Raw genomic sequence first — 23,128 nt, 5'->3', positions numbered from 1 at the left:
ATTCTCCCTCGAATGAGTCGTACATTTTGGGCCCATATACCCACAGGGAGGCCTGTAAATGGAGGCTGCCTCAACAGATTGATAATCACATTTCCCATTGTAGGAGTTTATCAGAGGTTATATATCATTCCACCCAACCTTTCCCTTTTCATTTCCCATTGTAGAGGTTATATATGTCATTCGACATATATAACCTCTTACCATTCTCATAGGTCGTTATCTAAATCCTTCATATAATATATAACAAAACAGTTATCATGCACTCTCTTATTTAATTTTTCGTTCCGCTGTCGCTGCTAATAATTTCAATCATTTTCACGGTGTCACCAAATCATGGCTGAAACTAAGTACGATCAACAATCACGTTCAGTGAAATGTAGTTTTTAGTTTCTGTATACTTAAATTGATCATACTTCATCAATTAATTACCCAAGTATTTTATATTTTTATTTCTATTTCTATCCTGTCACTGGTATAATTTTATGGTATAATTTTATATATTATTCTGCGTAAATATATTTATTGATATTAATAAGTTGATAAATAGTAAATTGATAAATTTAATTATAAAAGAGGAAAATGATGGAATAAATTTAATTAGAAAAGAGGAAAATGGTGGAATTACAAATTTTAAGGGATATCTGAAAAGCAAAATATAACATCTAATTTTGTATTAATCTCTGGCTCTATTTAATTTTCTGAAATTTCTAATATTTCTAGGTTTATGGTTGATTTGAAAAATGGATGACTCTAAGTTATTTTTATTTTTATGTTATAAATTATTGTTATTATTTTAATTATTTTAATGATTATGGAAATCAGAAAATGTATTTGTTGTATCATACTAATCTTATCTATTTTAAACGTATAAATTATAATAAATTTTAAATCAGATAAATATTATAATTTTCGATTAGATCCAAATTTCGGTATCAGATATCTTCTCATTTGAATTCTAAGAGAAACAAATTTATTAGTCCTTAGCCATGGGACTATTAGTAATCAAAATTAGTTCGTGACATTTATCTCTTATTAAATTAATCTAACTTTTTAGTCACACTTTTATAAAACATTGAGGTTTAATCTATCACATGGATGCAATTATTTTGGCTACTAATAAGATTTTCCATATGATTTCTTGGTTGAAATGATTTATATGATTGGTATTTTTTGTACAAAACTAATGTTGACATTAGTTTATTAGAATTAAATGTTTGGTTTGGTATTATACATCGGTTGTCCTATGCCATAGACCACACCACATGGCCATCTGCATGTAATGGCCATACACTACTTGCATGTACTTGCCATCTGATACTTGTGAATGATTTGACAAGCTGCATTTTCATGGTAAGTGGTTTCGAGCATGGTCTTCTTCTGCGTGGTGAAGTAGATTCTACTACTCTGCGGTGTCTATGTTATGAAACCAGCTCAAGAAAAGATAGAAAAGATAGATCAACGCCTTAGAATTCAGCCTCTTCGAGGGGGCAACCTCCTTTACATTACATAAATGAACAATTCTTGAATGATACAAATGACAAAACCTCCTTTCTATATATAGGAGTCACAATATAATCCAGCCGACCTAACAATAATAATATAAAGCCACAAAAATAATAATAGAGGGATTCTATGGGGCACAGTAATAACAATATGGGGGCAATAGGGGCACAACAATATTAATAAGGGGTATAACTACAATAGTAATGGGGTAATCACTAGTATTATAGGGACCCAACATGCCCCTCTCCTTCAAAAAAGTGTTGTCCTCAACGCTTGAGTAGTTCTGGATACTTCTGCATAAAATTCTCATCCTCCCATGTGGAATCTTCAGCGGATAAGTTCTTCCACTTGATAAGATACTCTGAAATTGATCGATTTCGTAGCTGTCGAGTTCTTGTTTCTGTGACTGCTTCCAGTTCCAATATAATTTTTCCTTCCTCGTCAAGTTCTGGCAATATTGTTTGAACTGGGAGCTTGTCGCCTATAACCTTCTTTAAACATGAAACATGGAAAACTGGGTGTAATTGAGAAGCTGCAGGAAGCTCCAATTTGTATGCCATAGTACCAATCTTTTGCAACACCTTGTACGGACCATAATACTTTGGTGATAATTTATTATCCTTCTTAGCTTGCTTGAGGGACATTTTCTTATATGGTTGTAGCCGTAGGAATACCCAATCACCTACATCAAAACTTCTTTCACTGCGATGTTGATCTGCCTGTTGTTTCATTCTATTCTGTGCCAACACGAGGTTATCCTTTAAGAGTTGGAGGACTTGTTGTTGATGTTCGATGTGATGTTCCACTGCCTGAACCTTAGAATTTTCTCTTAAATATGATGTGATGGATGGTGGTTGATACCCATAAAGTGCCATAAATGGGGTCATTTTTGTTGCTGTATGGAAGGAAGTGTTATACCACCATTCAGCCAAAGGCAACCATTTGACCCATTGTGTCTGTTTATCAGATACAAAGCAACGAAGATACCCTTCCAAACATTTGTTTACTATCTCAGTTTGCCCATCAGATTGAGGATGATAAGATGAGCTATGAGCTAACTGAGTACCAAGACAAGAAAATAATTCTGTCCAAAAATTTCCAGTGAAAATGGGATCTCTGTCACTTACAATAATCTTTGGGTTTCCATGTAGCTTTTGAATTGTTTCCATAAATGCAGTAGAAACTGTACTGGCTTTAAATGGATGTGATAATGCACAAAAGTGTGCATACTTGGTAAGTCTGTCAACTACCACCATGATGACACTCTTTCCCTCAGACTTTGGTAAACCTGTGATAAAATCCATTGAAACCTCCTCCCAACGTTGGCTTGGAATGGATAAAGGTTGTAATAGACCTGGTGTCTTAATTGTTTCAACTTTATTTTGTTGGCAAACCAAACATTCCGCCACAAACTTTTGAATATCTGATTTAAGGCCATCCCAAAAAAATTCCTTCTTAACCCTGTGGTAAGTTTTTAAAAATCCTGAGTGCCCTCCTAAGGGAGAAGTGTGCAATTCCATAAGAATCTTTTGTTTTAGCTGGGAATTCTTACAGAGGTATAAGCGATCTTTGTACCATAACGAATCATTTTTCCAGCTAAATGTATCAGACATACTGGAATCTTGTTGTAATTTTCGAATAAGTGCCCACCCTTCTTCGTCATTCTTCCATTCCTCCCTTGCTTCGTTTATCCAATCTGGTTGGATAATAGAAATGGCGCACAACAATGCTTCCACATCCTCATCCTTTCTTGATAGTGCATCTGCCACCACATTTTGCTTCCCTTTTTTGTAGATGATTTCAAAGTCATAACCCAACATCTTTGTGACCCACTTTTGTTGCTCTTCAGAGGATAATCTTTGTTCTAAAAAGTATTTAAGGCTATCATGATCCGTTTTTACCTTGAAGTGTCTTCCCATTAGGTAGGGTCGCCATTTCTTAAGTGCATGGAGTATTGCCAACATTTCCTTCTCATAAATAGCTTTGTGTAAAAACTTTCCCTTGATTGGACGACTTTCAAAAGCAATGGGTCTTTCATCTTGCATTAAAACAGCACCAATTCCATTTCCTGAAGCATCACATTCCACAATAAAGGTTTTTGTGAAGTCCGGTGTAGCTAAGACCGGTGCTTGGCACATTGCCTCTTTAAGATGTTCGAATGCCTTTGTTGCTTCTGGAGTCCATGAAAATGCATCTTTCTTCAATAATGTTGTTAGAGGTGCTGCTATTCTCCCATAATTCTTAACAAACTTGCGATAATACCCTGTCAACCCGAGAAATCCTCGCAGATGCTTTATGGATGTGGGAATTTTCCATTCCTTAATGGCTTTAATTTTGCTAGGGTCTACCTTAACTCCTTCATGAGATACAATATGACCCAGATATTCTACCTCTTGTACTCCAAAGAAACATTTGGATCTTTTTGCATACAACTGTTTCTCCTCCAATAGTTGTAACACCCTGTCAACATGTTCAACATGATCCTTCCAAGACTTGCTGTAGATTAGTATATCATCAAAAAATACTAACACAAATTTTCTAAGGAATGGTTTGAAAATTGAATTCATCAAACCTTGAAATGTTGAAGGTGCATTGGTAAGGCCAAAAGGCATGACCAAAAATTCATAATGACCCTCATGAGTTCTAAATGCTGTTTTCGGAATGTCTTCAATCTTCATTCTGATTTGATGATATCCCGAACGAAGATCCAACTTGGTGAAGTAAATTGATCCATGCAATTCATCCAGTAATTCATCAATGACAGGAATGGGAAACTTATCTTTAATAGTGAGCTTGTTGAGCTCCCTATAATCCGGACACATGTGCCATGATCCATCCTTCTTGTGCACCAATACGACTGGAGCAGAGAAAGAACTTTGACTTGGTTGAATTATACCAGCCTCTAGCATTTCTGCAACCATACGTTCAATTTCACTCTTTTGGGCATAGGGATATCTGTACGGCGTGATGTTTGGAGGAACACTTCCTGGAATCAGATGAATAGCATGATCATGATCACGAATAGGTGGGAGACATTTGGGAGTCTCAAATACCTTGGAATGATTGTCCAAGACTTTTTGGAGATCTGGAGAAATAGATGATTCCACTGTGGACACATCTAGCAAACATAATTGTGCAATTACACCTCTTTGTTCCTTTTTTAGAAGCTTTGTCATACCATTAGAGCTGATTATCTTTCCCGGTTTCCCTGCAATACCCCTTAATTCAACTTCCTTTCCTTCCACAGAAAATTTCATGAAAAGTTCTTGAAAATTAAAAGCTATTGTACCCAAGGATTGTAGCCATTGGACTCCTAGTACAACATCAGCACCTCCCATTGGAATGGAAAGCATTGGGCTAGTCAATACATATTCTCCCATGGATAGCTTGATATTATGGCACTTTCCCGAGCAATTTATTGTTCCTCCATTTGCAACCATCACTTGACACTCTGGTGCTGGATATAAGAAGCAATTCAATTCTCTTGCTACCTTACAATGAATAAAATTGTGGGTACTTCTTGAATCAATCAACACTATTACCTTTTTCTTCTTGATTTGTCCTTCTATCTTGATGGTTTGAGGAGTGGTAATTCCCGCCAATGCATTACAAGATATGGTCGGATTCATTTCTTCTTTATCTAGGCTTTGTTCCTGGAGTATATCCTCTTCTTTTGACCTTTCTTGCTCCTTTTCTTCTTCCTCTTCACAATCTATGTAGAATAATTTCTTCTCAGCACACTTATGACCTTTAGTGTATTTGCTATCACAACTGTAACAAAGCCCTTTTGCTCTTTTTTCTTCCAATTGTTGTGGTGTCAACCTTATAGGTTGTGGAAGACTAGCGACAACAACACTTCCGTCTTTATAGTTGTGAGTGGTATGCTTCCTGGTTGCCATAATTTTGCTTTCCATTTTTCTTGCTAACCTGAATGCCTTCTCTAATGAATCAGGTTCCCAAAGGCGAACATCATGTTGGATATTATCCTTTAAAGACCCTATGAACACATCAATCCTATGCTCCTCTGGAATATCTTTTACCCTTATGTTCAATTTTTGGAACTCCTCAATGTGCTCCATTATTGAACCCTTTTGTTTGAGACTTATCAATTGGCTAAAAAAAGTGTTGCTTTTTGTATCCTCATAATGTGCTATCAATTCTTCAGTAAAAATTGCCCAAGTGATAAATTGTTTACGAGAGCAAAGCCATTGATACCATACAAACTGATTTGGTTCCAAATATAAAGTTTCCATACGTACCTTTTGTGTGTTTTGCACATTATTGAGATCGAAGAATTGCTCCATCTGTAATATCCATGTGGCGGGATCCCTGCCATCAAACTTCCTCATATCGATTTTTGGAATATGGTGAGTCTTCGATCCAACATTAGAGTCTATGGAATCATGATTAACATTTCTTTTGTTCTCATCATGAGTTTCCTTTAGTACCCTTTCACCCTTAGTGACCATTTCTTGTAGCAACTTATTCATATTTATCTTCAATTCTTCCATCTTATCATCCATGCCATCAATTTTAGCGTCCATGCCATTCACCTTAGCTTCCATGCCATCCATCTTAACTTCTACGCCTTTCTTTAAACAATCCATCTTAGCTTCTACACCCTTCTTTAAACCATCCATCTTAGCTTCTACATCTTTCCTTAAACCATCCATCTTAGATTTTGTTGCTTTTTGTGCAAGTGACACTTGTTGCACTTGTTCTTGTAATTTTGATATATCATATAGCATTTCTTCTTCTTCTTCATGAGTCATGCTAGAGCTTTCAGGTTCCTTACTAGGTGTTTGCATTTTCTTTCCTTGGGGCATCAGTTATCGATAATAATTCTCTAATATGCCCTTTGAATTCCTTCAAAATAAATTTTCAAACCAAGCTTAAGCAAAAATTAAAGAAAATCTACACACCTTTTTTCACTTTGTAGGAGCTCGATATTGCCTCTGATGTATCTTTGTACTTTCTAATTATCTAGTTCTAAATTTGTGACATGTAGTAGCCCTCTATGTCCTCTTTCCAATGCCACAAGTTTGACCCAAATTGGATTCTCCAAGGAAGAGTTATGCGAAATCTCCCACAGTGATTTGATTATAGACTAGTTTAGTAGAGCGAACTTGTACGACGTGCCACGAGTCACTGTTTAGACCTTTGGATCTGAAAAACACCCACAAGAAACTACATTCTGTCCTCTTTCTGTACCTTCTTACGAAACTTCAATCCGATCCCCAGAGAAAAATTTATGACGAGTTTCCCCAGGTCACCTGTTTTGAATGTAATTCAGGAGTCTGCAAAAAGACCAACTTCCTGAGATCATATCTCCGCAAATATCACACGAAAAGCTCTGAAATTCGGACCCAAGGTTCAGCGCGATTTCTTCTCAAATGGGTTTTTTTTTGCAACTTCTGAAACGTCACAGAAAAAAAGTTATAGCGAAAATTCCACGATGACCTGTTTGGAGCAGCGAAACCCTAGAATCCAAAGCTCTGATACCAAATGTTATGAAACCAGCTCAAGGAAAGATAGAAAAGATAGATCAACGCCTTAGAATTCAGCCTCTTCGAGGGGGCAACCTCCTTTACATTACATAAATGAACAATTCTTGGATGATACAAATGACAAAACCTCCTTTCTATATATAGGAGTCTAAGGAGTCACAATATAATCCAGCCAACCTAACAATAATAATATAAAGCCACAAAAATAATAATAGAGGGATTCTATGGGGCACAGTAATAACAATATGGGGGCAATAGGGGCACAACAATATTAATAAGGGGTATAACTACAATAGTAATGGGGTAATCACTAGTATTATAGGGACCCAACAGTCTACATGGTTCATATTTCCTTTAGGTTATCCTTTCACCCCTCCCACTCAGCTGCTCAATAGGCCTAATTGTCCACCCACAAATTTCTACACCCTTGGTATGACTGGGCTTCACTCCTAAGAAGGCCTCTAGTAAGCAGACCACAGACCATGCCACATGACCATTTGAATGTAATGGCCATGTGCTACTTGCATGTGCTTACCAGCTGCTACTTGTGAATGGTTCCACAAGCTACGCTGTCCGGGTAGGCGGTTTCAAGCATGGCCTTCTTCTGCACCCTGCAAGAGCTTCCGCTACTACATGGTGTCTACAGGGTTCACAATAACTTTAAGTTATCCTTTCACCCCTCTCCTTCTTTTCCTTAGTTGGCCCAACTCCCCAACGACAATTTTATACAACATTGGTATGATTGGGCTTCACTGCCAAGAAGGCCTCTTGTAAGCACCTCACACAACAAACGGCACAATGGTTATTCAGTTGCTTTTGTGATATGAGCATATTACTTGTGAAAAGTTCGCTTACTTCAGTGCCCTGCAATAGCTTATGCTCCCTAGAAGTTTATGCTCCCTGCAATACCTTGCATGAATATTTCTTACGTGAAAGTTATGTTTTGAATAGTTTCTTCCCTTCTCCCCATTCCTCTATGCCTACAATTGCTCCAAAACATGCATTTTAATGTCACTAGTAAGTGTACTAGAAGTGTGCCCAACATCTATAAATGAATTGCTATGAGTTACTAGTAGTACATACATGTGTTGCTGCAAAAACTCTATTTATTTAAATATTCCAAATCTTGTATTGGGCTAGTTTTATACCTTCCTTCTAGTTAGATACCCCACATGCCTTCTAAACATTGTAGAACTCGTCCATTATTGACATGAGGGTTTTTAGATAGGAATTTTTATAGATAAAGGCTACCATTTAGGCCTTCACCCCCTAAAGAAATACTTTAAGTGAAAAAAAATAAAGGATCCTTCCACCTACAACAAAAGGCACATGTTTTTTATCATAACATTGTACTAGAATGATCCCTTTACAGTAGTTATAGAGAAGTAGTGAAACACAATAAAGCATCAAATATGAAACAAAATACCTTGATGTGTTCATATTCCTTCACTAGACAATCTCGTGCCCCCTTTGTTACTTTTATGGTCTCCTTTAACTCCTCTATTCTTTTGTTCCTTGTCGTGTCACATCCAATATTTTTGAAGAGGTAGTTGTTAGCTTTTCAACTAGGGAATTCATAGAAGGGATGCTAGTTAAGAGGGTTTGTATTATTAATAAAGAATTTGGTAAGTCTGAAAATGTTGTGTATACAACTTCTATAAAGACAAGGTACTCATGAAGCTTATCCTGAAAATGTTGTGTACAAATTTCATAAAACCAAGGTACTCATGAAGCTTATCCTGAAATGTTCATGCAATCCAAAATCTAGATATTAAACAAAAACAACACTAAGTACATGTATTTAAATTTGCTCAAAATGGCAGAATTGTTTTGACATGAATTCAAAATTTGTTTGTTTGATTGAATTTTGGAAGAAAATACCATATGTTTAAGTGATTATGCATATGCTTCCCGATAAAAGTGGTTTTCTTTCATTTATACGAGATCACGAGATAACTTACCAGAAAATCATAAGTTTACAAGCATTTAACAAAACTCTCTAAATGGGAAGGTGTGGGGACCATTCAGATTAAACCCTTTAGATAGAACTACAAACATAATTTTTTTATACAATATAATAATTTTGCAAAATGTTTTCAAATTTAAAGTTTGGTATAGAAATTTATGCATGGGTTTAGAACATACCTGTATATTTTGTGGATTGTAACCAAATGTTAGACATGACACAAATATCATTTTAGCATATTCCATTCCGAAAGCATTTCATCAATGGATATGCATGTTCATATTCCATTGTTGATGTTTCTTCTTCCACTATAGATGGAACTTAATCCAATGTATCTGTCCTTTCAGGAATTGTTCCTAGGTTAATCAAAAAGACACATATGGGCTTTCAGACTAACTCTAATGTTGTTTGCATTCATGCTAAATATGTTACTAGATCCTCTACTGAGTAACATGATAGGGAAACTCAACCATACCTTGGAATGTTCATTAGATTTGGAACATCCATTCTGTATGTAAGTGTTGGGCTGCTGATTTGTCATCATTTCACCGTTATTTACAGTTTTAACCATTTGTGCCATTTTTTATCTGTTGCTTACTCCGTTTTCCACAAGATCTCATGAACACCTCATCAATATTTCCAACATTCAAAGTGGTTAATTTTCATACATTTTCGTTGATTTTAATGAATTAATTAGTATTATGTTTGGTTTTACTAATGATAGTTTGGCTAATTCAAGTTTCTGCAGCTGAGTCCAATCTCTGTAGTTATCTCCCAGGTTAAGGTAGTAGCACCACTCTAGAAGGAAATATGACTCTTGGACTTGGTTTCTATAAGCCCAAATATGGATTTGTAGTGGTCAAATTCCACCCATCTTACACGTGTGGACCTCCAACAAGATATCAAAGGAAAAACACAGTAGTTTTGACTAGCCAACTTCATTGCACTTATTACATTGCATGGTTTGGCACTTAGGGCTTTGAATTGCACTTGAAAATCAGAAGTGGAGCATTTTGGAGTTAATATTTTAAAGAACCTCTCTCCTTACTTTAGCTAGAATTCACCTAAATAAAAATATCACAATATCATTTTTAATTCCATTAAAGTTTTGAGTTAGGTTATAACACCATCAGTTTCACATCCATTTACCCTATGAGTAAATAGTAGCTCTTAAAATCAACGCTATTAATTTTTTTTGTTATTTTAGGGATCTTTTCCACCTACATTAGATCATGTTGTAGGGATTTGAAATAGAGAAGTGAATTAATTTTTCGAAGCTACAAAAAAACATTAGCATCTTGCAATAGGGAGGAAATTCATTTACTACAATTTGGCTCTAGGAAGTTCCCCTTACAAATGAGTTAAACATGAGATCGTATCAGACCCAGTGGAGTGATCGACCCGACTTCATTGGTTACGATAGAGTGATTTACACATATTAAAAGTGTCATCGAAAGGTACAAGGGAGTCACTTGGAAGTAAACCTCAGATTAACTATGTTAAGAAACTTTCAAGGCAATTGAGCTTTCTTACTCTACCCATCCTGTGATTGTCCTCTCAGGTTAAATTGTTTTACATGGTAACCTTAGATACCATAATCTTAGGGATATTACCAAGGTGACGACGGAGGGGAAGACTTTGTTGTACCTAGAACAAACCTTGGTTAGATTCACTTGGACCTTTTTGGAGGGTATTCTTCATTCTAGATGGCATAAATTAAGTTTACTTGCACCAAATCGTGTACATAAAGAAGGTTGTGAGAATAACTAGTTCTACCCGCTCTATCTATAGCTACTTTTCACTTTGATCTACATGATGTTCAATTTCATCACCAACTAGTGATTTCATTGTGAAAATCTTGTTTCCATGGTTTGAATCCTTAGATTTTTTAGCACGTGTTAATTGTTTGTTTTTACTTTTTTAATATTGATAGTAAATTTATGTAAGTTGAATCTAATGGCATAAATGTTGGAATTTACCAATAAATAACCCCCTATTAATAGGAATCCTAGTCTTATGCATGTCTTTGCAAATGTCAGTCGTCCTTATATGGCTATGTTGTCACTTCCTCGATTCACAATAGGTTTACCGGTGTGGTTGTTTTCAACTTCTTTGATCCCAAATACAAAAACTATTCCACCTCAACCGAGTTTTTCCGCTCAACCAAGCTCATCATATCAACATCACAAGCCTCTTGTTGACCCTATACCTTCTTCACCCAACATGTCCTCTGCTCCTTCTTCTTCTTCCCTTGGTAAAAGTCGTGATGATAGTAACAAGGTTACTAATACTAAGAAGAAATGGAAGAAGAAGAAGCAAGATAAGAAAGGTGTCAACCAACCAATCATGGCTGCAGATAATGGTTATGTTGAGTAAGCTTCCAGTATGCATTGCAAGCCCAGATACCCTTGCAATATTTGTAAGGGTGACTAATTCCTTATTGATTGTCTTGGTATTCCTAAGTTCTTGGTAGTATGGTCAAAAAATTCTTATCAACCTACTATTGATCCATCAAACAGTGATTGTGAGGTTCATGGGAAAAAGGGTAAAGTTAGGTTTCCTTGTTGGTTATGCAAAGGGATTCATTATAGTCACATTTTTCCTCATACGGACGAAGCCTCAAAATTTTTGGAAAAGCTTACTGTTTCACAGCAACAACTTCCAACTCGTTACTGTAAACTTTCTCTCAACCTACCTTCAGTTGACAAAGTGATTGATCTAATTCCAAGTACATTAAATCCCACTCTTCCATTGGAGAGTGAAACACATCTCACTCAGGTTGACCAGTGATTGGTTGATCAAGTGGTAAACTCGATACCATCCTCAGTTGATCCTACTCTCCCTTTAGAGAGTGAAATTGATACCACTCTAGTTCTTTTTGTTACTTTCGATTCTTCTACACATGGGGGAATTTCACCTGTTTCCATTGATTCCCCTCCAAATAATGAGACTATTTCCTTTGATTAGAGTAAAATGACATAGTGTTATATTCCTTCTTCCAACCCTTTCCAAATCATTGTGAAAGCGTATGGTAAGAATGTATGGCACATAAATGTAGATGAAGGTTCTTCTGTCAGTATTTTATCCTCATCTTCTTGGCAAGATTTGGGTTCCCCTCATCTTGTGCCTGCTATGCAAAATATTTTGGCTTTTAATAGAACCATTAGTGATCGTTTAGTGATTCTTCGTAAGTTACCTATTACTATGGAAGGTAAAACTGTCGCTATTGATCTTATGGTACTCCAAGGCCCCTTGTATTTCAATTTTCTCCTTGGGAAATACTGTGTCTATGCTATGAAAGTTGTCGTATCAACATTCTTCCGCATGATGTCTTTTCCTCACAATGGAAAGATTCTGAATATCGACCAACTTTCATTCGTTGATCTTGATTCGACTACGAGCCATCTGACATCCTTGAATGTTCCTTATCTGCAAGTGGTGTCCAACTCGCCATGGGTCAATTATGTGGCAAGCACTCCCATGTCTTTGGTTTTTGATTCAAGCAAGCCTCTCACTATTCGCTCGACTTCTTATGAATTATATCTGGTAATTGACATAGGGAACCTAGTGGGAGAATTTGAAATGGAGTTTCTTACCCCTTTTGATTCTCTTCACATGTCTTATTTCCAGAGAGATATTATATCTTCTGATGAAGATCTATTTGAAGCCATGGTTGGGAAAAATCCATTTTCATGTGTTTCATCCAAATGGAAGCAATGATCCAATTGAATATGAGGATGGTTCTTTCACTGTTTCAGCCTTATTAAAAAATAAAATAGGTTCCATGAGGATGGTTCTTTTACTATGTCAACCTCGTTAGAAAATGAAACAAATACTTGTGAGGATGGCTCTTCTATTGTGTTAATCTCATTAAAAATGAAACAGGTGTAGAAGAGGATGGTTCTTTTACTGTGTCAACCTCATTAAAAAACGAAATATATTCTTATCAACATAGTTCTTTTCCCGTGTCAAACTCGTTAAAAATTGAAACAAGGTTACATGAGCATAGTTCTTTTTCTTGTGTCAAGGTCATCAAAAAATGAAACAAGGTTCCATGAGCATAGTTATTTTCTTGTGTCAATCTCGATAAAACTTATCTCAAGCACAATTTCCTCTTTGTTTAAAGTTTATGTAAAAATGAAACCGCTCTCAAGCATAGTTTTTCTTTGTTTCAAGCTTGTGTAAAAATGAAATCACTCTCAAGAATAGTTTTTCTTTGTTTCAAGCTTGTGTAAAAATTAAACCACTCTCAAGAATAGCTTTTCTCTATTTCAAGATTATGTAAAAATGAAACCACTCTCAAGCATAGCTTTTATTTGTTTCAACCTTGTATAAAATGAAAACTACCTCAACTCCATTTCGATTATTATTTTCAAGACTCCTTAAAATCATGAAAATATGGAACTTCTTTTGCTATATTTTCACGCTCATAAAAAATACATGAAAATTTTGAGTTGTTTCTATCTTTTCCTGCTCGTTAATTAAATTGAAAGTTGGTGATATGAGTAAATTTTTATTAGTTTTTCGAATTCGTTAAAAACTTACGAAAAATAAAAATCAAGAATTCTATTTATGCCCTTTTAAGACTTCCGAAACATGAAAAGGTCATGGCGTACTTGACTATGAACTCGTAAAAGTAATTGAACATTCGTCTATTAAGTATAACTTTACCCCTTATACAGACTGAACTAGGCTATTTACGAAAAATGTATACATTGACTAATCATGGTCAATAGAGTTCTCTCTTGCATTGTTTTACCCTTTTGTGAGCTTGAGGGACTAAATTTACGAAAAAGGACACTGTGGAGTTTACAAATGTTTTTCTCTCGACTCCCTAAAATAGGAAAACACTGAGATTCACTTTCTCCGGGCTCGTTAAAATTTTATGTTGAAAGAATTGAACAATTTTTTTTGTGTCTTTTCAAAATATTTAAACATGAAAATGACATTGAGTTACCCCTTCACATGACTCGTAAAATATAAATAGTGTAGGACATGTTAAGCATGACAAGACCGAGCCACTCCTTCCTATGCTTTGTTAAAAATACTTCGAAGGACTCATCTGGAGGATGAGCTTATAGGAGAAGCATATGTTATCCTCCTCAAGCTTGTAAAAAATAAAGAGGTACTTACCAGTAATGGTGGGGGAAAAGTGAGAAAGAGTCTTTGGTTTTGTTTTATAAAAGGTAGTATGTCGCTCTTGAACATGACACTCCATCACTTTTTGTGTCTGGGTTGGGAAATCCATTTGTCTCCTAAATGACCATACCTTATTGAAAGTCTTTAGTTGGTTTTTGGGTATTTTATTTTGATTCAAATTTTTCCAATTCAGAATGTCATGTCCCAATATGTTCAAGAGAAATCCAAACTCAATTCAAATTACTTTGCCATTGATAGTCTTCAATCACATCAACCATCCTTGAGATAGTCCTAGATTACTCCAAACTTCTATTCTTCAAAACTTTACATGATTTTCGTGTCGTCGGCCCTCTCGTGACGAGTGCACTTTCTATCGACCTCAAATCACTATCTAATAAATTGATCTAGAAACCTTCAGTACCTTGGAGCTTGCATGCCTTAATGGTAGGTTTCTCACCTTCGATGACAAGTTCTCATCATTGACCTTCAATCAAATGATTCTATGAATATTCGACTCCAAGACATCTATTTGCACTTCATAGATTGTACTAGAAGTACCTTTAGAGCTGTTTTCATTATTGATGGTTTCTTTCGCTGTTAGGTCCCTATAATACTAGTGATTACCCCATTACTATTGTAGCTGTATCCCTTATTAATATTGTTGTGCCCCTATTGTCCCCATATTGCTATTATTGTGCCCCATAGAATCCCTCTATTGTTATTTTTGTGCCTTTATATTATTATTGTTAGGTCGGCTGGGTTATATTGTGACTCCCTAGACTCCTGTATATAGAAATGAGGTTTTGTCATTTGAATCATCAAAGAATAATTCATTTGTGCAATGTAAAGGAGGTTGCCCCTCGAAGAGGCTGAATTCTAAGGCGTTGATCTATCTTTTCTATCTTTTTGTGAGCTGGTTTCATAACATTTGGTATCAGAGCTTTGGATTCTAGGGTTTTGCTGCTCCAAACAGGTCATCGTGGCATTTTTTCTATAACTTTTTTTCGGCGACGTTTCAAAAGCGAAAAAAAACCCATTTGAGATGAAATCGCACTGAACCTCGGGTCTGAATTTCAAAGCTTTTCACGCTATATTTACGGAGATATGATCTGAAGAACTTGGTCTTTTTGGAGACTCTTGAAATACATTCCAAACAGGTGACCTGGGGAAAATCGTCATAACTTTCTCTCTGAGCATCAGATTGAAATTTCATAAGAAGGTACAGAAAGAGAATGGACTGTAGTTTCTTGTATATATTTTTTAGAGCCAAAGGTCAAAACAGTGACACGTGGCATGTCGTACAATTTTGCTCTACTGAACTAGTCTATAATCAGGTCACTGTGGGAGATTTGGCATAACTCTTCCCTAGAGAATCTAATTTGGATCAGACTGGTGGCATTGGAAAGAGGATGTAGAGGGCTACTGTAGGTTGCAATTTTAGAATTGGATGATTTGAAATTACAGAGATACATCAGATTCAATATCAAGCTCTTACAAAGTGAAAAAAGGTGTGTAGTTTTTTTATAAATTTTTGCGTAAGTGTGGTTTGAAAAATTAGTTTGAAGGAATTCAAAGGGCATAGTAAAGCATTATTATCGGTAATTGATGCCCCGAGGAAAGAAAATGCAAACACCTAGTAAGCAACTAGAAAGCTCTAGCATGACTCATGAAGAAGAGGAAGAAATGCAACATGATATATCAAAATTACGAGACCAAGTGCAACAAGTGTCACTTGCACAAAAAGTAACAGAATCTAAGATGGATGGTTTAAAGAAAGATGTAGAAGCTAAGATGGATGGTTTAAAGAACGGCGTAGAAGCTAAGATGGATTGTTTAAAGAAAGGCGTAGAAGCTAAGATGAATGATGTGGAAGCTAAAATGAACGATTTGAAGATAGATTTGAAGACAGACGTGGAAGATTTGAAGACAGATTTGACAAAGTTTCTACAAGAAATGCTTACGAATGGTGAAAGGGTAGTAAAGGAAACTCATGATGAGAACAAAAGAAATGTTAATCATGATTTCATAGACTCTAATGTTGGATCGAAGACCCACCATATTCCAAAAATCGATATGAGGAAGTTTGATGGCAAGGATCCCGCAACATGGATATTACAGATGGAGAAATTTTTCAATCTCAATAATGTGCAAAACACAGAAAAGGTACGTATTGAAACTTTATATTTGGAACCAAATCAGTTTGTATGGTATCAATGGCTTTGCTCTCGTAAACAAATTATCACTTGGGCAATTTTTATGGAAGAATTGAGAGCACATTATGAGGATACAAAAAGCAACACTTTTTCTAGCCAATTGATAAGTCTCAAACAAAAGGGTTCAATAATGGAGCACATTGAGGAGTTCCAAAAATTGAACATAAGGGTAAAAAATATTCCAGAGGAGCATAGGATTGATGTGTTCATAGGGACTTTAAAGGATAATATCCAACATGATGTTCACCTTTGGGAACCTGATTCATTAGAGAAGACATTCAGGTTAGCAAGAAAAATGGAAAGCAAAATTATGGCAACCAAGAAGCATACCACTCACAACTATAAAGATGGAAGTGTTGTTGCCCCTAACCTTCCACAACCTATAAGGTTGACACCACAACAATTGGAAGAAAAAAGAGCAAAAGGGCTTTGTTACAGTTATGATAGCAAATACACTAAAGGTCATAAGTGTGCTGAGAAGAAATTATTCTACATAGATTGTGAAGAGGAAGAAGAAAAGGAGCAAGAAAGGTCAAAAGAAGAGGATATACTCCAGGAACAAAGCCTAGATAAAGAAGAAATGAATCCGACCATATCTTTTAATGCATTGGTTGGAATTACCACTCCTCAAACCATTAAGATAGAAGGACAAATCAAGAAGAAAAAGGTAATAGTGTTGATTGATTCAGGAAGTACCCACAATTTATTCATTGTAAGATAGCAAAAGAATTGAATTGCTTCCTATATCCAGCACAGAGTGTCAAGTCATGGTTGCAAATGGAGGAATGATAAATTGCTCTGGAAAGTGCCATAATATCAAGCTATCCATGGGAGAATATGTATTGACTAGCCCAATGCTTTCCATTCCAATGGGAGGTGCTGATGTTGTACTAGGAGTCCAATGGCTACAATCTTTGGGTACAATAGCTTTTAATTTTCAAGAACTTTTCATGAAATTTTCTGTGGAAGGAAAGGAAGTTGAATTAAGGGGTATTGCAGGGAAACTGGGAAAGATAATCAGCTCTAACAGTATGACAAAGCTTCTAAAAAAGGAACAAAGAGGTGTAATTGCACAATTATGTTCGCTAGATGTTTCCACATCAAAATCATCTATTTCTCCAGATCTCCAAAAAGTCTTGGACAATCATTCCAAGGTATTTGAGACTCCCAAAGGTCTCCCACCTATTCATGATCATGATCATGCTATTCATCTGATTCCAGGAAGTGTTCCTCCAAACATCAGGCCGTACAGATATCCCTATGCCAAAAAGAGTGAAATTGAACGTATGGTTGCAGAAATGCTAGAGGCTGGTATAATTCAACTTAGTCAAAGTTCTTTCTATGCTCCAGTAGTATTTGTGCACAAGAAGGATGGATCGTGGCGCATATGTCCGGATTATAGAGAGCTCAACAAGCTCACTATTAAAGATAAGTTTCCCATTCCTGTCATTGATGAATTACTAGATGAATTGCATGGATCAATTTACTTCACCAAGTTGGATCTTCATTCAGGATATCATCAAATCAGAATGAAGACTAAAGACATTCCGAAAATAGCATTTAGAGCTCATGAGGGTCATTATGAATTTTTGGTCATGCCTTTTGGCCTTACCAATGCACCTTCTACATTTCAAGGTTTGATGAATTCCATTTTCAAACCCTTCCTTAGAAAATTTGTGTTAGTATTTTTTGATGATATACTAATCTACAACAAGTCTTGGAAGGATCACGTTGAACATGCTGACAGGGTGCTACAACTATTGGAGGAGAAACAATTATATGCCAAAAGATCCAAATGTTTCTTTGGAGTACAAGAGGTGGAATATCTGGGTCATATTGTATCTCATGAAGGAGTTAAGGTAGACCCTAGCAAAATTAAAGCCATTAAGGAATGGAAAATCCCCCCATCCATAAAGCATCTGTGAGGATTTCTTGGGTTGACAGGATATTCTCGCAAGTTTGTTAAGAATTATGGGAGAATAGCAGCACCTCTAACAACATTATTGAAGAAAGATGCATTTTCATGGACTCCAGAAGCAACAAAGGCCTTCGAACATCTTAAAGAGGCAATATGCCAAGCACCAGTCTTAGCTACACTGGACTTCACAAAAACCTTTATTGTGGAATGTGATGCTTCAGGAAATGGAATTGGTGTTGTTTTAATGCAAGATGAAAGACCCATTGCTTTTGAAAGTCGTCCAATCAAGGGAAAGTTTTTACACAAAGCTATTTATGAGAAGGAAATGTTGGCAATACTACATGCACTTAAGAAATGGCAACCCTACCTAATGGGAAGACACTTCAAGGTAAAAATGGATCATGATAGCCTTAAATACTTTTTAGAACAAAGATTATCCTCTGAAGAGCAACAAAAGTGGGTCACAAAGATGTTAGGTTATGACTTTGAAATCATCTACAAAAAGGGAAGCGAAATGTGGTGGCAAATGCACTCTCAAGAAAGGATGAGGATGTGGAAGCATTGTCATGCGCCATTTCTATTATCCAACCAGATTGGATAAACGAAGTAAGGGAGGAATGGAAGAATGATGAAGAAGTGTGGGCACTTATTCGAAAGTAACAACAAGATTCTAGTACATCTGATACATTTAGCTGGCAAAATGATTCGTTATGGTACAAAGATCGCTTATACCTCTGTAAGAATTCCCAACTCAAACAAAAGATTCTTATGAAATTGAACACTTCTCCATTAGGAGGGCACTCAGGATTTTTAAAAACTTACCACAGTGTTAAGAAGGAATTTTTTTTGGGATGGCCTTAAATCGGATATTCAAAAGTTTGTGGCAGAATGTTTGGTTTGCCAACAAAATAAAGTTGAAACAATTAAGACCCCGAGTCTATTACAACCTTTATCCATTCCAAGCCAACGTTGGGAGGAGGTTTCAATGGATTTTATCATAGGTTTACCCAAGTCTGAGGGAAAGAGTGTTATCATGGTGGTAGTTGACAGACTTACCAAGTATGCACACTTTTGTGCATTATAACATCCACTTAAATCCAATACAGTTTCTACTGCATTTATGGAAACAATTCAAAAGCTAAATGGGAACCCAAAGATTATTGTAAGTGACAGAGATCCCATTTTCACTGGAAATTTTTGTACAGAATTATTTTCTTGTCTTGGTACTCAGTTAGCTCATAGCTCATCTTATCATCCTCAATGTGATGGGCAAACTGAGATAGTAAAAAAATGTGTGGAAGGATATCTTCATTGCTTTGTATCTGATAAACAGATACAATGGGTCAAATGGTTGCCTCTGGCTGAATGGTGGTATAACACTTCCTTCCATACATCAACAAAAATGACCCCATTTATGGCACTTTATGGATATCATCCACCATCCATCACATCATATTTAAGAGAAAATTCTAAGGTTCAAGCAGTGGAACATCACATCGAGCATCAAAAACAAGTCCTCCAACTCTTAAAGGATAACCTTGTGTTGGCACAGAATAGAATGAAACAATAGGTAGATCAACATCGGAGCGAAAGAAGTTTTGATGTAGGTGATTGGGTATTCCTACGGCTACAACCACATAAACAAATGTCCCTCAAGCAAGCTAAGAAGGATAATAAATTATCACCTAAGTATTATGGTCCATACAAGGTGTTGCAAAAGACTGGTACTATGGCATACAAATGAGAGCTTCCTGCAGCTTCTCGAGTGCACCCAGTTTTCCATGTTTCATGTTTAAAGAAGGTTATAGGTAACAAGCTCCCAGTTCAAACAATATTGCCAGAACTTGACAAGGAAGGAAAAATTATACTAGAATCGGAAGCAGTCACAGAAACAAGAACTCGATAGCTACGAAATCGATCAATTTCGGAGTATCTCATCAAGTGGAAGAACTTATCTATTGAAGATTCCACATGGGAGGATGAGAATTTTATACAGAAGCATCCAGTACTACTCAAGCGTTGAGGACAACACTTTTTTGAAGGAGAGGGGCATGTTAGGTCCCTATAATACTAGTGATTACCCCATTACTATTGCAGTTGTATCCCTTATTAATATTGTTGTGCCCCTATTGTCCCCATATTGTTATTACTGTGCCCCATAAAATCCTCTATTGTTGTTTTTGTGCCTTTATATTATTAATGTTAGGTTGGCTGGGTTATATTGTGACTCCTTAGAATCCTATATATAGAAAGGAGGTTTTGTCATTTGAATCATCAAGGAATAATTCATTTGTGCAATGTAAAGGAGGTTTCCCCCTTGAAGAGGATGAATTCTAAGGCATTGATCCATTTTTTCTATCTTTTTGCGAGCTGGTTTCATAACACTCGCACTTGTTAACAATTCACATCATTGACTAGTAATCAAGTGGTTTCTACCATGTTCATCTACGAGACATTCACTCACATGGTTAGATTCATACTACAGATCTAGAGATGGGGATCAAAACCCTGGATCTAGTTTCATCCATCCAAGCTACATGGAGTTATTAAATATTCATTATTGTAAACATAGATTCATTGATGGTTGCGTCCATACTATGCCTTTTGTTGACATGGATCTTCATATGTATTTATGTTTTGATTCTTTGAGACATTTATGTTCTAGGTATGGGAATTCCTACCTCAATGATGATTGTATATTGCATTGTAACATTCTAGAGATTGTTTTAGGTCTCCAACTGCAATCTGCAAGCACTTTATTCATCAAAATCTCTTCTGAAATTACACTTTAGGAGGCAATTTTTTACACGTCATTTTGTCGCATTAGGAAAATGACCATTGGTTTGGATCTTTCAATATCCATCAATGTGTTTTAAAGAAACCTCTTGCAAGGCTAGAATCCAAACTATCCAAAAGAAAATGAAATTCCTGGATCCCAAGGCTCAAAAACCTATTTTTGGCTTCCTGCACAGTTCCTTAGTCAATATTTGCGCATACGCAAAAAGCTCCATTAGGAACTGTGCATAAATGCACTATGTCTTACACTGTGGCCTACGCACATAACTTGATGAATGTAAAAATAAAAGATAAAGTCTAGAAGCATTGCTAGTCATATCTTTCCCAACTAACATGCTTCGAATGAATTTCTATTCAGCTGTGATCCCTCCCACCATGGAGCTAGTCCCTCCCTCTGTGGAAGCCCTATCTCACCATTAGTGGACCTCATCTCTTAGGAGATGGATCCCAAACTTTCCATTATTTGCCTATAAAGGTAACAAATTACCGAGGATTGGGAAGGACGGTTGGAAGTAGACTTATGCTGTAGAAATAAGGTTAGAAGGCTATTCATTGAAGGAGAGGGTTGGAGATTGTGGGAAGGGACTTGCAACATCAAGGCTTCAAGGTTGTAAGTTTATTCTCCATTTTATTGATATAAAAGAAACTATTCATTCTCAATTATGTCTTTGTCGATATAATTTGTGGGATTCATTGATCACCCACATAGATTATGATTTCATATTGATAAATTTATGATATACGATTGAGTTAAATAGTTCATTTATATCTTATGATATATATTGGATGCTTTGATCTTGTGTATGTTTCTTTGTCTATGTAGATCTCCTTTAGGACATCACAAAGAAGATGTGGGAAGAAATTGGAAGATCTCTAAATAATCAAGGAGAGGTGGATGGTCGAAAGCTCTGAAAGGGAATTCATCAGGCATTTTGATTAAACGATAAGTGATATCTATCATAGTTTTTGTTTCAGTCAATCTCAATCTAGAGAAAGGTAGCACTTCCTTGTTGTTTGTTACTAGATTTCTCTGAGGTCTAGGGAGATCAATCTTGTCCGCAAGATGTATTTGTTCGCATAACATGGACTCTAACGAGAACTACACAACTAAAAAATAACACACTGATCCTCTACAAAATGGTAAAAATGATAAAAAAAGCATTGCATATGATAATTTGATAAACATATCAACAATAAAAAATACACTATATATATCTTCATAAATTTATTTTCTCCATCTCCTTGCTCTTTGCTCAATATGCCAACTGAAATATTCTTCTGCTACCTTCTACAACTTATGTTTTGTCTCTGCAAGTCTTCAGGAAATCTACATAGTTTGCTCTACTTGAATACACTTCTCTTCTCACACACTAACAATTTGCGCCCACTCCACTCATGATGGGGACAACAGTCTAGTCAGGACAGGTGGCCAGCCGGCTAGAATGAGTCATGCATTTTGGGACCATATACCGACGTCCAACACACATGAGTTATCCATAACTATACCCATAGGGAGGCCTATAAATGGAGGCTGCCTCAACACATTGATAATCACATTTCCCATTGTAGGAGTTTATTAGAGGTTACCTACCATTCCACCCAGCCTTTCCCTTTTCATTTCCCATTGTAGAGGTTATATATATCATTCGAGATGAGGTACTCATTTGCTTTTGCATTGGAAGTAATGGTAGTAGCTGCACTGGTTGTGGGCAGTGTTGTAGGCACTCCCAACACAAACTTCGTATCGTCTGCGTGGGAAGATCCCAAGTGGAAGTTCCTTTTATAGTACTCTCGGATCCCCCCTCGTAGATCTAGAGGGAAACACTGCCTTCAGCGGTTACGACTACAAAGCATCGCCCACAGGGTCACCCACCACCTATGGGCGTGGGGTTTGTAATCAGGGAATCTCTCAGTCTGATTGCACCGCCTACCTTAAAAACCTTAGGGGCCGCATCTGGAACATTTGCGGCAATGCCATCGATGCTCAAGTTCAGCTAACTGACTGTTTCATCAGCTACGAGCAGTACAGCTTCTAGTTATATACTTATCGTCTGCACCCCAACGACTAGTTATATACGCATTCAGC

This window comes from Pinus tabuliformis, chromosome 4_1 (genome assembly GCF_031772625.1).
Source record: "Pinus tabuliformis cultivar Carrire ecotype Pingquan chromosome 4_1, CPIR1, whole genome shotgun sequence".
NCBI lineage: Eukaryota > Viridiplantae > Streptophyta > Pinopsida > Pinales > Pinaceae > Pinus > Pinus tabuliformis.
Note: the sequence above shows the minus strand (reverse complement) of the source record.